This window comes from Scyliorhinus torazame, chromosome 3 (assembly GCF_047496885.1).
Source record: "Scyliorhinus torazame isolate Kashiwa2021f chromosome 3, sScyTor2.1, whole genome shotgun sequence".
Lineage (NCBI taxonomy): Eukaryota > Metazoa > Chordata > Chondrichthyes > Carcharhiniformes > Scyliorhinidae > Scyliorhinus > Scyliorhinus torazame.
In genome coordinates, this window is record NC_092709.1 from 199,347,575 (window position 1) to 199,362,116 (window position 14,542).

General features: G+C 45.9%; 1 protein-coding gene across 1 annotated transcript in view; it reads right to left on the reverse strand.

Moving 5' to 3' along the window:
• Nucleotides 1-13,152, reverse strand: part of cnga1b (cyclic nucleotide gated channel subunit alpha 1b) — a 109,379-nt gene extending 96,227 nt beyond the window's left edge. Inside the window, exon 1 of the mRNA XM_072497935.1 lies at nucleotides 12,942-13,152. The gene's annotated coding sequence lies outside the window, so the exon portion shown is untranslated. The remainder of the gene's footprint in view (nucleotides 1-12,941) is intronic.
• Between the last annotated feature and the right edge of the window lie 1,390 nt (nucleotides 13,153-14,542).

The window sequence follows — 14,542 nt, forward strand, 5'->3', positions numbered from 1 at the left end:
AGGGAAAAGTGAGCTCTTTGTGGTGCATCCAGGGGACCAGGGAAGAGGGATAGGCGACCTACCGTTGAGGAGGGCAGAAAGGAGCTTTCGGTACTTGGGGATCCAGGTAGCTAGGAGCTGGGGGGCCCTGCACAAACTTAATTTGACGCGGCTGGTGGAGCAGATGGAGGAGGACTTTAAAAGGTGGTATGTGCTGCCACTCTCGCTAGCGGGCAGGGTACAGTCGATTAAAATGATAGTCCTCCCGAGGTTTCTTTTTGTGTTCCAGTGCCTTCCTATTATAATTACCAAGGCCTTTTTTAAGCGGGTAGGTAGAAGCATCATGGGTTTTGTGTGGGCAAACAAGACCCCGAGGGTAAGGAGGGGGTTTCTGGAGCGTCGTAGGGACATGGAGGGCTGGCGTTACCAAATCTGGGTGGCTATTATTGGGCAGCCAACGTGGTGGTGATCTGTAAGTGGGTAATAGAGGGAGAGGGGGCGGCATGGAAGAGGCTGGAGATGGCGTCCTGCAAAGGAACGAGCCCGAGGGCGCTGGTGACGGCACCGCTGCCGCTCTCGCCGACAAGGTACACCACGAGTCCGGTGGTGGCGGCAACGCTAAAGATCTGGGGGCAGTGCAGATGACATAGGGGTGAGATGGGAGCCTCGGTGTGGATCCATGAGAACCATCGGTTCGTCCCAGGACGGATGGACGGGGGCTTTCAGAGCTGGCATCGGGCAGGGATCAGAAGTATGGGGGACCTGTTTATAGATGGGACGTTTGCGAGCCTAGGGGCGCTGGAGGAGAAGTTTGGGTTACCCCCGGGAAATGCGTTGAGGTATATGCAAGTGAGGGCGTTTGTGAGGCGTTTGTGAGGGGATTCCCGTTGCTCCCGGCACAGGGGATTCAGGACAGGGTGATTTTGGGTGTATGGGTCGGAGAGGGCAAGGTTTCGGCGATATGTCAGGAGATGAAGGAAGAGGAGGAGCCTTCGGTAGAGGAGCTGAAGGGCAAGTGGGAGGAGGAGTTGGGGAAGGTGATCGAAGAGGGTCTGTGGGCTGATGCCCTGAGTAGGGTTAATTCCTCTTCCTCATGTGCCAGGCTCAGCCTGATACAGTTTAAGGTTATTCACAGAGCGCATATGACAGGGGCGAGGCTGAGGAGGTTCTTTGGGATGGAGGACAGATGCGGGAGGTGCTCGGGAAGCCCGGCGAATCACGGCCACATGTTCTGGTCGTGCCCGGCACTGGATGGGTATCGCGAAGACTATGTCCAAGGTGGTGAAAGTCCAGGTCAAGCCAAGTTGGGGGCTGGCACTATTTGGGGTGGAGGACGAGCCCGGAGTGCAGGAGGCGAAAGAGGCCGGTATTCTGGCCTTTGCGTCCCTGGTAGCCCGGCGGAGGATCTTGCTCATGTGGAAGGGAGTGAAGCCCCCCAGTGTGGAAGCCTGGATAAATGACATGGCAGGGTTCATTAAGCTGGAGAGGATAAGGTTTGCCTTGAGGGTCTGCCCAGGGGTACTTCAGGCGGTGGCAACTGTTCCTAGACTATCTCGCGGAGCGTTAGAATGAGGTCGGTCAGCAGCAGCAGCAACCCAGGGAGGGAGGGGGAAGGGGAGAGGGGGTCTCTTTCGAGGGGGGGGGTGGGGTAGTTGGGCGGGCAGGGGAGGTTTTTTTCCCCTAGGGGTACTTGTAACAAGCATATGGGAGGGTTATTATGTGCGGGAGAAACCCAATGTATAGGTTCTGTAGTATGTTTGATTGATATGTTTATGTTTTGTTCTGTTCTTTTCTCTTTCTCTTTCCTGTTACGGGGTGGGGGGGGGGGGGGGGGGTGGCGTTTAATTGGTTTAAACTTTTTGTTGGAAAAACTTTGAATAAACATTTTTTTAAAACTTTACGCAAGGCAGCATGGTGGTGCAGTGGTTAGCACTGCTGCCTCACGACGCTGAGCACCAGCCCCGGGTCACTGTCTGTGTGGAGTTTGCACATTCTCCCCATGTCTGCGTGGGTCTCACCCCACAACCCAAAGATGCGCAGGGTAGGTGGATTGGCTACATTAAATTGCCCCTTAATTGGAAAAAAAGAATTGGGTACTTAAATTTATTTTTAAAAACTTACTGTAATTCATAGAAAAAAGATCCCATTTCCCTTTTAATATCAATATTTACTAGTTTCTCACCTTCCGAAACATAGGGCTGAATTTTACATTTCTTGGGCGGGCACGAGCCCGACCTCGAAGAGCGTGAAATAGTGCATGATCATGTTGGGTGTGCATCCCAATATCATCCCGCACTCCCATCATATTTTGGTTGGCAGACGCAGGCGTGCATCGGCAACACGCCTGTTGAGAATTATGGAACCATGTGAAGGGATTATCTGCCCTATTTCCCGGAATATTATGTTGCCCATACAATGTTTAGGTCATTGCATGGTAGACGGGCAATCCTTCAAAGGCTTCTTCAGATTACAAATGGCCTCCCTTCCGGGACGTGGGAGCTCCAGCACGCCCAACCCCCTCCCCCCGGCCTGCCCACTGATGCCGCAGTTGTACCACCGCCCCCAACTAATAAGGGCATCCCCAGCCACACCGCCCCCAGGAACCCTGGGATGGGTAGCACAGTTCCAGGGCCCCAGGTTCAATTCCCGGCTTGGGTCATTGTCTGTGCGGAGTCTGCACATTCTCCCCGTGTCTGTGTGGGTTTCCTCCGGGTGCTCCGGTTTCCTCCCACAGTCCAAAGATGTGCAGGTTACATGGATTGGCCATGCTAAATCGCCCCTTAGTGTCCAAAAATGGTTAGGTGGGGTTACTGGGTTGTGGGGATAGGGTGGAGGTGTGGGCTTAATTAAGGTGCCTTTCCAAGAGCCTTTGCAGACTCGATGAGCCGAATGGCCTCCTTCTGCTCTGTAAATTCTATGATTCTATGATTCCATGTACCTTCAGGGATCCTGGGTCTTAGTTCCAAGCAGATCGCTGCGTTATCTCTTCCGGCTACTGCAGCACTGTGCCTGGAGGGGCTGGAGAGCTGTCAGCCAATCGGATTGACCGACAGCTCTCCAAGGCAGGACTCCCTTCCAAGGCCAGATGGAAGTCCTGCAACTGCGAACCAGCACTCAATTGAGCGTTAAATGGCAATGGCCGTCTGAGAGTTGGTGGGAGCGTGTTATGTGCCAACTCTCAGGATAGTGAGTGATCTCCATAATCTGTTTTTCCATTCTTCTTATCAAAGTAGATAAGTACACACTTTCCCATATAATAATCCATCTGATGCAGTCTCAACAATAATATGACCAGTCTGCATTCCTTTGAGTTCTCCCGGTGAGCCAGAGAAGACACACCCAGAGTGAGACAGAACCAAGAGTGAGTTTGGGAATTTGAATCTAGGTGGGAATTGAATCAAATCAGTAAGGCAGCTCCCTTTAAATTTCAGGAGTTTAAATTAATTTAAATTAAGCTAGAATTGTGCAGTGTAGGTTAACAAGGGCTGCCCCACCCACTCACATAACTGGTTGGCAGTTAAGTGTCAGTCACTTAAATCTACCTTGATCTAAAAGCAGGTGGGGGAGGGGAGTCAATTCAGGACAGTTTAAAAAGAGCAACTTGTAAACTCACTCCCAGTGAGTTCTCCCAGTGAGCCAGAACCAAGAGTGAGTTTGGGAATTTGAATCTAGGTGGGAATTCGAAGCTGGGTGGGGAGGAAGTACTTTTTATCCCTGGTAAGTGACTGGTAAGTAGTGTTTCTGTTTCTTTTCATTGGTATATTTATTTATTTTTTTCTTCGCTGTTTATTTATTTATTTAATTTGGGGGGGGGGGGGGATTGTAATTGTTGAAGTTAACCGAAGGTTTAAGACATGGCAGGAGATCTCAGACCCGTGTCATGCTGCTCGTGTGCGATGTGTGAGCTCAGGGACACATCCACTGTCCCTGGCTCCTTCACGTGCTAGAACTGTGTCCAGTTGCAGCTCCTGTTAGACCGCTTGACGGCTCTGGAGCTGCGGATGGACTCACTTTGGAGCATCCGCGATGCTGAGGATGTCGTGGATAGCACGTTTAGCGTGTTGGTCACACCGCAGGTGAAAGGTACTGAGGGAGATCGAAAATGGGTGACCAAAAGACAGACCAAGAGTAGGAAGGCAGTGCAGGTGTCCTCAGCGGTCATCTCCCTGCAAAACAGATACTGTTGAGGGAGATGGCTCACCAGGGGAAGGCAGCAGCAGCCAGGTTCATGGCACCGTGGCTGGCTCTGCTGCGCAGCTGGGCAGGAAGAAGAATAGCAGGGCAATAGTGATAGGGGACTCAATTGAAAGGGGAATAGACAGGCCGTTCTGCGGACGCAATCGAGACTCCAGGATGGTATGTTGCCCCCCCTGGTGCCACGGTCAAGGATGTCTCGGAGTGACTGCAGGACATTCTGGGGCGGGAGGGTGAACAGCCAGCTGCCGTGGTGCACATAGGCAGCAACGATATAGGTACAAAATGGGACGAGGTCCTACAAGCTGAATTTAGGGAGTTAGGAGTTAAACTAAAAAGTAGGACCTCAAAGGTAGTAATCTCAGGATTGCTACCAGTGCCACGAGCTAGTCAGAGTAGGAATGTCAGGATAGAGAGGATGAATGCGTGGCTCGCAAGATGGTGCAAGAGGGAGGGATTCAAATTCCTGGGACATTGGAACCGGTTCTGGGGGAGGTGGGACCAGTACAAACCGGACAGTCTGCACCTGGGCAGGACTGGAACCAATGTCCTAGGGGGTGTGTTTGCTAGAGCTGTTGGGGAGAGTTTAAACTAATGTGGCAGGGGGATGGGAACCGATGCAGGAAGTTGGAAGGTAGTAAAACAGGGACAAAAACAAAAGGCAGTAAGGGGGAAAGTGTAAGGCAGAGAAGCCATAGTCAAAAATCAAAACGGGCGACAGTACAAGCTACAGTGACTGAGAGGAGCTCAGTGAATAGGACCATGAATACTAAAAGGAATAAAACGGGAAGTGAAAACATGAATGGTAAGCGACGCGGCAGGTTGTTACATGAAGATATGGGTTCAACGACAAGGAAAATTAGGAGAAAGGTTAAGTGGAAATAAAACTTAGGATTGGTTACTGATCGAGGTGTTAAGATCCAGAACAGAGGTAAAAAAGCCAACATAAGTACTTTACCTGAATGCTCATAGTATTCGGAATAAGGTAAATGAGTTGATGGTGCAAATCATCGTGAATGACTATGATTTAGTGGCCATTACTGAAACATGGTTAAAGGATGGTCACGACTGGGAGTTAAATATCTGAGGGTATCAAACTTTTTGGAAGGACAGAGTGGATGGTAAGGGAGGTGGTGTAGCTCTATTATTTCAGGATGACATCCGGGCAACAGTAAGGGATGACATCGGTGCTATAAAGGATAAGGTTGAATCCATTTGTGTGGAAATCAGGAATAGTAAGGCGAAAAAGTCACTGATAGGAGTAGTCTATAGGCCACCAAATAGTAACATTATGGTGGGGCAGGCAATAAACAAAGAAATAACTGATGCATGTAGAAATGGTACAGCAGTTATCATGGGGGATTTTAATCTACATGTCGATTGGTTTAACCAGGTCGGTCAAGGCAGCCTTGAGGAGGAGTTTATAGAATGTATCCGTGATAGTTTCCTAGAACAGTATGTAATGGAACCTACGAGGGAACAAGCGGTCCTAGATCTGGTCCTGTGGAATGAGACACGATTGATTCAGCATCTCATAGTTAGGGATCCTCTCGGCAGGAGCGATCATAATATGGTGGAATTTAAAATACAGATGGAGGGTGAGAAGGTAAAATCAAGCACTAGTGTTTTGTGCTTAAACAAAGGAGATTGCAATGGGATGAGAGAAGAACTAGCTAAGGTAGACTGTGAGCAAAGACTTTATGGTGAAACAGTTGAGGAACAGTGGAGAACCTTCCAAGTAATTTTTCACAGTGCTCAGCAAAGGTTTATACCAACAAGGAAGGAAGGACGGTAAAAAGAGGGAAAATCGACCGTGGATATCTAAGGAAATAAGGGAGAGTATCAAATTGAAGGAAAAAACATACAAAAGTAGCAAAGATCAGTGGGAGACTAGAGGACTGGGAAATCTTTGGGGGGCAACAGAAAGCTACTAAAAAAGCTATAAAGAAGAGTAAAATAGATTATGAGAGTAAGCTTGCTCAGAATATAAAAACAGATAGTAAAAGTTTCTACAAATACATAAAACAAAAAAGAGTGGCTCAGGTAAATATTGGTCCTTTAGAGAATGAGAAGGGGGATTTAATAATGGGAGATGAGGAAATGGCTGAGGAACTGAACAGGTTTTTTGGGTTGGTCTTCACAGTGGAAGACACAAATAACATGCCAGTGACTGATGGAAATGAGGCTGTGAAAGGTGAGGACCTTGAGAGGATTGTTATCACCAAGGAGGTAGTGATGGGCAAGCTAATGGGGCTAAAGGTAGACAAGTCTCCTGGACCTGATGGAATGCATCCCAGAGTGCTAAAAGAGATGGCTAGGGAAATTGCAAATGCATTAGTGATAATTTATCAAAATTCTCTAGACTCTGGGGTGGTCCCGGCGGATTGGAAATTAGCAAACGTGACACCACTGTTTAAAAAAGGAGGTAGGCAGAAAGCGGGTAATTATAGGCCAGTGAGCTTAACTTCATTAGTAGGGAAGATGCTGGAATCTATCATCAAGGAAGAAATAGTGAGGCATCTGGATGGAAATTGGCCCATTGGGCAGATGCATCATGGGTTCATAAAGGGCAGGTCGTGCCTAACTAATTTAGTGGAATTGTTTGAGGACATTAACAGTGCGATAGATAACGGGGGGCCAATGGATGTGGTATATCTGGATTTCCAGAAAGCCTTTGACAAGGTGCCACACAAAAGGTTGCTGCATAAGATAAAGATGCATGGCATTAAGGGGAAAGTAGTAGCATGGATAAAGGATTGGTTAATTAATAGAAAGCGAAGAGTGGGGATTAATGGGTGTTTCTCTGGTTGGCAACCAGTAGCTAGTGGTGTCCTCCAGGGGTTAGTGTTGGGCCCACAACTGTTCACAATTTACATAGATGATTTGGAGTTGGGGACCAAGGGCAATGTGTCCAAGTTTGCAGATGACACTAAGATAAGTGGTAAAGCAACAAGTGCAGAGGATACTGGAAGTCTGCAGAGGGATTTGGATAGGCTAAGTGAATGGGCTAGGGTCTGGCAGATGGAATTCAATGTTGACAAATGTGAGGTGATCCATTTTGGTAGGTATAACAGCAAAAGGGATTATTATTTAAATGATAAAATATTAAAACATGCTGCTGTGCAGAGAGACCTGGATGTGCTAGTGCATGAGTCGCAAAAAGTTGGTTTACAGGCGATTAGGAAGGCAAATGGAATTTTGTCCTTCATTGCTAGAGGGATGGAGTTTAAGACTAGGGAGGTTATGCTGCAATTGTATAAGATGTTAGTGAGGCCACACGTGGAGGATGGTGTTCAGTTTTGGTCTCCTTACTTGAGAAAGGACGTACTGGCACTGGAGGGTGTGCAGAGGAGATTCACTAGGTTAATCCCAGAGCTGAAGGGGTTGGATTACGAGGAGAGGTTGAGTAGACTGGGATTGTACTCGTTGGAATTTAGAAGGATGAGGGGGGGATCTTATAGAAACATACAAGATTACGAAGGGAATAGATAGGATAGACGCGGGCAGGTTGTTTCCATTGGTGGGTGAAAGCAGAACTAGGGGGCATAGCCTCAAAATAAGGGGAAGTAGATTTAGGGCTGAGTTTAGGAGGAACTTCTTCACCCAAAGGGTTGTGAATCTATGGAATTCCTTGCCCAGTGAAGCAGTAGAGGCTCCTTCATTAAATGTTTTTAAGATAAAGATAGATAGTTTTTTGAAGAATAAAGGGATTAAGGGTTATGGTGTTCGGGACGGAAAGTGGAGCTGAGTCCACAAAAGATCAGCCATGATCTCATTGAATGGTAGAGCAGGCTCGAGGGGCCAGATGGCCTACTCCTGCTCCTAGTTCTTATGTTCTTTGCTGCCTCATTGAATCCTCCTCACAGCTTACCGCCCCACCTGGATTGGTATTGTAAGCAAATTGAGATGTATTACACACAGCCTCCTCATTTTATGTAGGATGCCTCCACCGAAAGTTGCGCCTAGTTTCAATATTCACCTGTGGTGGAGTTTTGCTAAATTATATTTCCTTACAATTGTGCTAATGCGAACTGGGAATCCAGAGCTACAAAGCAATAGGGAGTACATAGATTTCTATTTAAAAGACTTGACAATGACAATATTACCGGTACCTCAATTGTACTTCATTTTTCCTCAGCTATTTTGTGAACTATCATGTGCCATCACACCAATTTCTGCACCTGTTTTGCCTCAATAGCTTTCCCCTGGAGATGAGAGGTAAGAATGACTGCCTTTGACAACAAGACTTAATTCAACAGAGCGTGGCATCAAGGAACCCTAGAAATATTGAAGCCAATGGGAACCATGGGGAGTCACTGGCTGGGGTCATACCTAGCACAAAGGAAGGTGTTTGTGGCTGATGAAGGCCAATCTTCTTAGCCCCAGGACATCACTGCAGGAGATCTTCAGGATTGTGCCCTAGGACCAACCGTCTTCAGCTGCTTCATCGATCATTTTCTTTCCATCATAAGGTTTGAAGTAGGGATGTTTGCTGGTGACTGCTCAATATTCAGCACCATTCATGACTCCTCATTTACTAAAGCAGTCCATAGCTGCATGCAGCAAGACCTGGACCACATTCAGGCTTGGGGTGATAAGCGGCAAGTAACATTTGCATCACACATGCCAGGCTATGACCATTTCCAACAAGAAAGAGCCTAACCTTCTCTACTTGGCACTAAGTGGCATTACTATTGCCAAACACCGACCATTAACATCCTGGAGGTTGCCATTGACCAGAAACTAAATTGAACCAGCCATATAAATACAGTGACTACAAGAAGTCAGAGACCAGGAATTTGTGGTGAATAACTCACTTCCTGACTTCCCAAAGCTTGTCCACCATCTACAAGGCTCATGTCAGGAGTGTGATGGAATACTCTCCATTTGCCTAGATGAGTGCAGCTCAACAAAAACAAAAAAACCAAAGAAAATTACAGCACAGGAACAGGCCCTTCGGCCCTCCCAGCCTGCGCCGATCCAGATCCTTTATCTAAACCGGTCTTCTATTTTCCAAGGATCTACTTCCGTCTGTTCCCCGCCCGTTCATATATCTGTCTAGATGTATCTTAAATGATGCTATCGTGCCCTCCTCTACCACTTCTGCTGGCAAAGCGTTCCCGGCACCCACCACCCTCTGCGTAAAACAATTTCCACGCCCATCTCCCTTAAACTTTCCCCCTCTCACCTTGAAATCGTGACCCCTTGTAATTGACACCCCCACTCTTGGAAAAAGCTTGTTGCTATCCACCCTGTCCATACCTCTCAATTTTGTAGACCTCAATCAGGTCCCCCCTCAACCTCAGTCTTTCCAACGAAAACAATCCTAATCTAAACCTTTCTTCATAGCTAGCACCCTCCATACCAGGCAACATCCTGGTGAACCTCCTCTGCACCCTCTCCAAAGCATCCACATCCTTCTGGTAATGTGGCGACCAGAACTGCACGCAGTATTCCAAATGTGGCCTAACCAAAGTCCTATACAACTGTAACATGACCTGCCGACTCTTGTACTCAATACCTAGTCCGATGAAGGCAAGCATGCTGTATGCTTTCTTGACCACTCTATCGACCTGCATTGCCACCTTCAGGGTACAATGGACCTGAACTCCTAGATCTCTCTGTACATCAATTTTCCCCAGGATTCTTCCATTGACTGTATAGTCCGCTCTTGAATTAAATCTTCCAAAATGCATCACCTCGCATTTGCCTGGATTGAACTCCATCTGCCATTTCTCTGCCCAACTCTCCAATCTATCTATATTTTGCTGTATTCTCTGACAGTCCTCCTCGCTATCTGCAACTCCACCAATCTTAGTATCATCTGCAAACTTGCTAATCAGATCACCTATACCTTCGTCCAGATCATTTATCTATATCACAAACATCCGAACACGGATCCCTGTGGAACACCACTAGTCACCTTTCTCCATTTTGAGACAGTCCCTTCCACCACTACTCTCTGTCTCCTGTTGCCCAGCCAGTTCTTTATCCATCTAGCTAGTACACCCTGAACCCCATACGACTTCACTTTTTCCATCAACCTGCCATGGAAAACTTTATCAAACAACTCTCAAGAAGCTCGACACCATCCAGGACAAAGCAGCTGCTTGATTGACACCCCATCCGCCACCTTATATATTCACCCGTCCACCACCATCACATAGTGTGCATCAGGATGCACTGCAGGAACTCACCAAGGCTCTTTCAAAAGCACCTTCCAAACCTGCAACCTCTATGACCTAGAAGGGCAAGGGCAGCAGACACATGGGAACACTACTTGTCTGCAAGCTCCCCTTCAAGCCACACACCATCCTGACTTGGAACTATAACACTGTCCCTTCACTGTCACTGGGTCAATATCCTGAAGCTCCCTTCCTAACAGCACTGTTAATGTACTTTCTCCACAAAGACTCAATCTGGATGAAAGGCGTTCTGTGCAAATCCATCATTATCTCCCTGTTCACATCAGTAGAAAGAGGTCAGCTTGTCTCAGTTTAAAAGGCCATCATTATCTGTGAGTCCTCCTCCCAGTCCCACAAACCAGGCAGTGCAACAACGCCAAAGAGCTTTCTGGCCTCCTGCTTTTAACTATTCAGGTCTATACAGCACCTAGTTTAGAATAGTGTGATTCTTTCAAACAGGTGATAATTACATGTCCGAGCAACAGCACAGATACATTTAACACTTGGTATGATCCGTCTAATCTTCACACTGAGAGGCAGGTCACTCCAATGATGATCTACTTTCATAACTGACTCTCATTACCATCCATAACAACTAATGCAATGTGACAACAAGAACTTGGACTTGTTCTGTTTTAGCTGTTAAAATCACAGGTTGCACAATGTGATGATTATTTTGGCAGTCACATCAGCCCTTATCTAGCCTAAATATATGCCCAGGGGTAGTGGGAATTAATTAACTATCAATATTATCCTAAAACATTGTTGAACATTCATGAACTCCACAAAGATATAAGAATTCATTAATCCTATTAAACCTCTGGCATTTCACATAATCGGCTGTGTCCAGATAGATAGGAAAACAGATTAATAACTAAATTCCATTGATAGCACAAAGGCATCAAACAGAGACAAGAGTAATGAAACAATGAAACCCCGGCCACAGGTTCCCAGCGTCAGTCTGAGCACTCTCTTATGTAAACTTATGCGGACTTTTAGTGACATAATCATGAAGTTAACCCAGCTAAAGCAAATTCTCTGACCTTGAATTGCATTCATACTATACTCTTGAATGCTGCGTATGGCCAGGTTCTCAGAAACATGCAAACCTAAAAGAACACATATGAACACAATAACATGTTCATTCTTTTACTCAAAGTGGCCAACATCGGCAGTGTAATAGGCATGGGTCATGTTTCCTATCAAGTATTTTTACTTATATATTTTAATTGTTTATTTTTGTGGTATTTCATGATCTTCAAAGTGAGAAATGTGGGTTTTAGGAAATGGGATTGTTTTCCATATTTAGCATTCACCATCGGCATCAACTATTCCAGACAGCTATAGTCAGGATTAGGTCCAGAGTAAACGTCTCAGTTATGCTCCAAAACGCATCTTTGTTCTAGCCTGTACAGCATGTCCCATGCTGCACAACTTAACATTTCCCATACCAGCCAATATCATTGCATTTGCAAATGAAATTGCTAATTTAATGTTGTATTCCAAATTGTAAGTAGTTTTGTTCAGAGTATTTTACATCCACCAGGAACACAAAATAAAGGGCACAAAAGGACATGCTTTCAAATAATCATTTTGAACTGTATTTCGACCCAAATAATACAACTGAAAAGACTGTTTTAATCCACTTCTCTTAACTCCTTTCCTCCTCATCAACAAAGTTATGTTCCTTATTTTTATCTGCAGAAATCTGGGTAATTTCCAAAGCATACTGCATGCGTAACAACATAAACATAATTGTCCTAATTTTAGAATGAATTACAGAATTTCTTTTCAAAATCTTTCTTGCCAACTAATTAATGTTGGAGTACAAAACAACAGGCTGCTTATAAAACAATGGCACTAAAGTTATCAAATGAACTGAACCAGACATAATCTCTGGAAAGGATTATGCTCTATCTTTACCCACTGTCTAACCTTTTGCATATCTTAATTTGATTTACTATCCTCTGTGAAGCAACTTTGGTTTTCTTGTCCCCTCCCATTAAAATAATCCAGATATATCCTGTAATAAGTGAAGTAATGAAATGCTTAACAAGTAATTATAACAACAGTAAAATAATCTTTGCAAAATTTATTGCAATAATGTACTTCTCCCTTTTGCTTTTTGTTCAGTTTCCATACTAATATAAAAAGTAAACATGACACAACACTGCCGCCAACTGAATGCCAATGGAACGGCAGAATTGAATTATGTACATACAGCAATAAGTGCGGGAACAAAAATGTACTGTCGTTCTCTCAGTGGCATATGTTTGGAGAAACCAATATCTTGCCTTGAGAGAATCTAGAAGACTACGTGGAACAACCAAACAGTGTTTCACCTTGGAAATCAATGACTGAGGGAAATAATTTTAAGGGTTCATCATGTCTCCACAAAATAAAACAGAAAATCACTTACAAGTTAATCAGTTAAGCTTTGCAATGCTGAGTAGGTACCAGTGCACTGAATATATCCAACCCAATCATATTCAACAAACCAGGTAAACAAATGTAAAAAGAAAATACCAAAGCAACCAGTATCCCAACACACCTCCTTATGGCACAGAACTAAATAGAACTTACCACACAGGAATGGAGCTCTTGACACAAGTCCTGAACACCCACAAATTGTCTACATTTATGTTGGATCCACGTAAAGAGACCAGGCTGTCAACAGTTTATGCAAAACACTGCCTTCATTCAACTGCAGCAGCGAACCTCAGCCAAGTCAAAATTGAAAATTCACACATTGTGAAAAATAACACAAAAATGAAGCAAATATTTACAGTTACAGCAAAAGGTCAGTAAATCTGCAGAGCTGTAACTTCAGCAACATTGTCTTTGCTGTCCACCTTGAACCAGTTCGAACCACCTCAGGTGATTACCAGAGCCAGCCCACTAACTAATGCTGAATATTATGACTTAATCTCTACTTATATTAGCATCACCAATCCCAACTCAGAGTTTGATTTTAATTTCCCAGTGTATGGGAGAAAATACAAATATCAAATAGATGATATCGGTCCCAGGCAGCAGCTAAAACATTGATGGGTAAACTAAAATCAAACGGCTGTGTATAATAAAATAATATGCAAGGTAACACAGGAAGATTTAATTGCAACCTAGTCACTGCTGTAATATAGAGAAACATGGCAGTTAATGTGTGTGCAGTGCTGTGTTGTTATAAAGGCACCAGTCACTCATAAGGGACTGGATCAACACACGGTAGGCTCATCAATTTAGTCCAGGCACTTGTAAACATTCATGCATGAATAGAAAGTTTAAAGACATCAGCAGCAGAGCTGTGTTCTGTACTCTGCTCAAGTGCAAAAGTGAAATTAAGGACGCGATTTTAAGGCTGTGTTGTGCTTGAGCGAGAGCGTGACGTGGCTGTTCGATCACGGGAGAGGCCAAAATTGGGAACTGTGTCGATTGATTTGCGATCAAACCAGCCCGCTCCCGTTGGCGAGATCCCGCCATGACGTGGTGTGAAACCAATAATCACCACTTAAAGCCAATCTCCATACAATTAACGGGAACGACCCCCTATCTAACGGCGCCCCGTGATCTAACCATCTCCTCAGCAAGTGGTCAGGCGGATGCCGATTAGTACTCCTTTATAAAAACATGAAGCTGGTGGAATGGATGCTGTGGGGATCCGAGGGGGTGAGTACCCATCTTCGCTCCTGGGCAATTAGCCTGGGACGCATATGTGTCCCCAACTAAACCCAGCCTCCAGTGGTGCCGCCCCCCCCTTACTCACCCCTCCCAACCCTTCCCCCATCCCTTTTCCCCCTCATCCCACCTTAGCTCCTTACACCCTCACCCCCTTACCCACCAAGTGCTCACTCATTGATTCTCAAGCTGCTTAGCCCACTATGCTCTGCCGCTAGATCTAGGTATGTCCCCAGGATGCACATCAGAGACGGAGGCAGCCTGCTGCATACCGCGACACATGGCCTTCAATGCCCCTAGGGGCCCTAGGGCTGGAGCCCACTTGCTGGCAGGACATGCCTCATCGTTCCACCCTGTTGCAGGGGTTGACTCCAAGACATGGCATTGTCAGGGGGCAACTCGGGGTAGCTGGTGGCCGCCGTCGCCAATCCTTAGGGTGGCTCCAGCAACCCCTCGACTGTCCGGCCCTGGGGCTCACCTTGGGAAGGAGGGGCAGCTGCCCTTCCGTC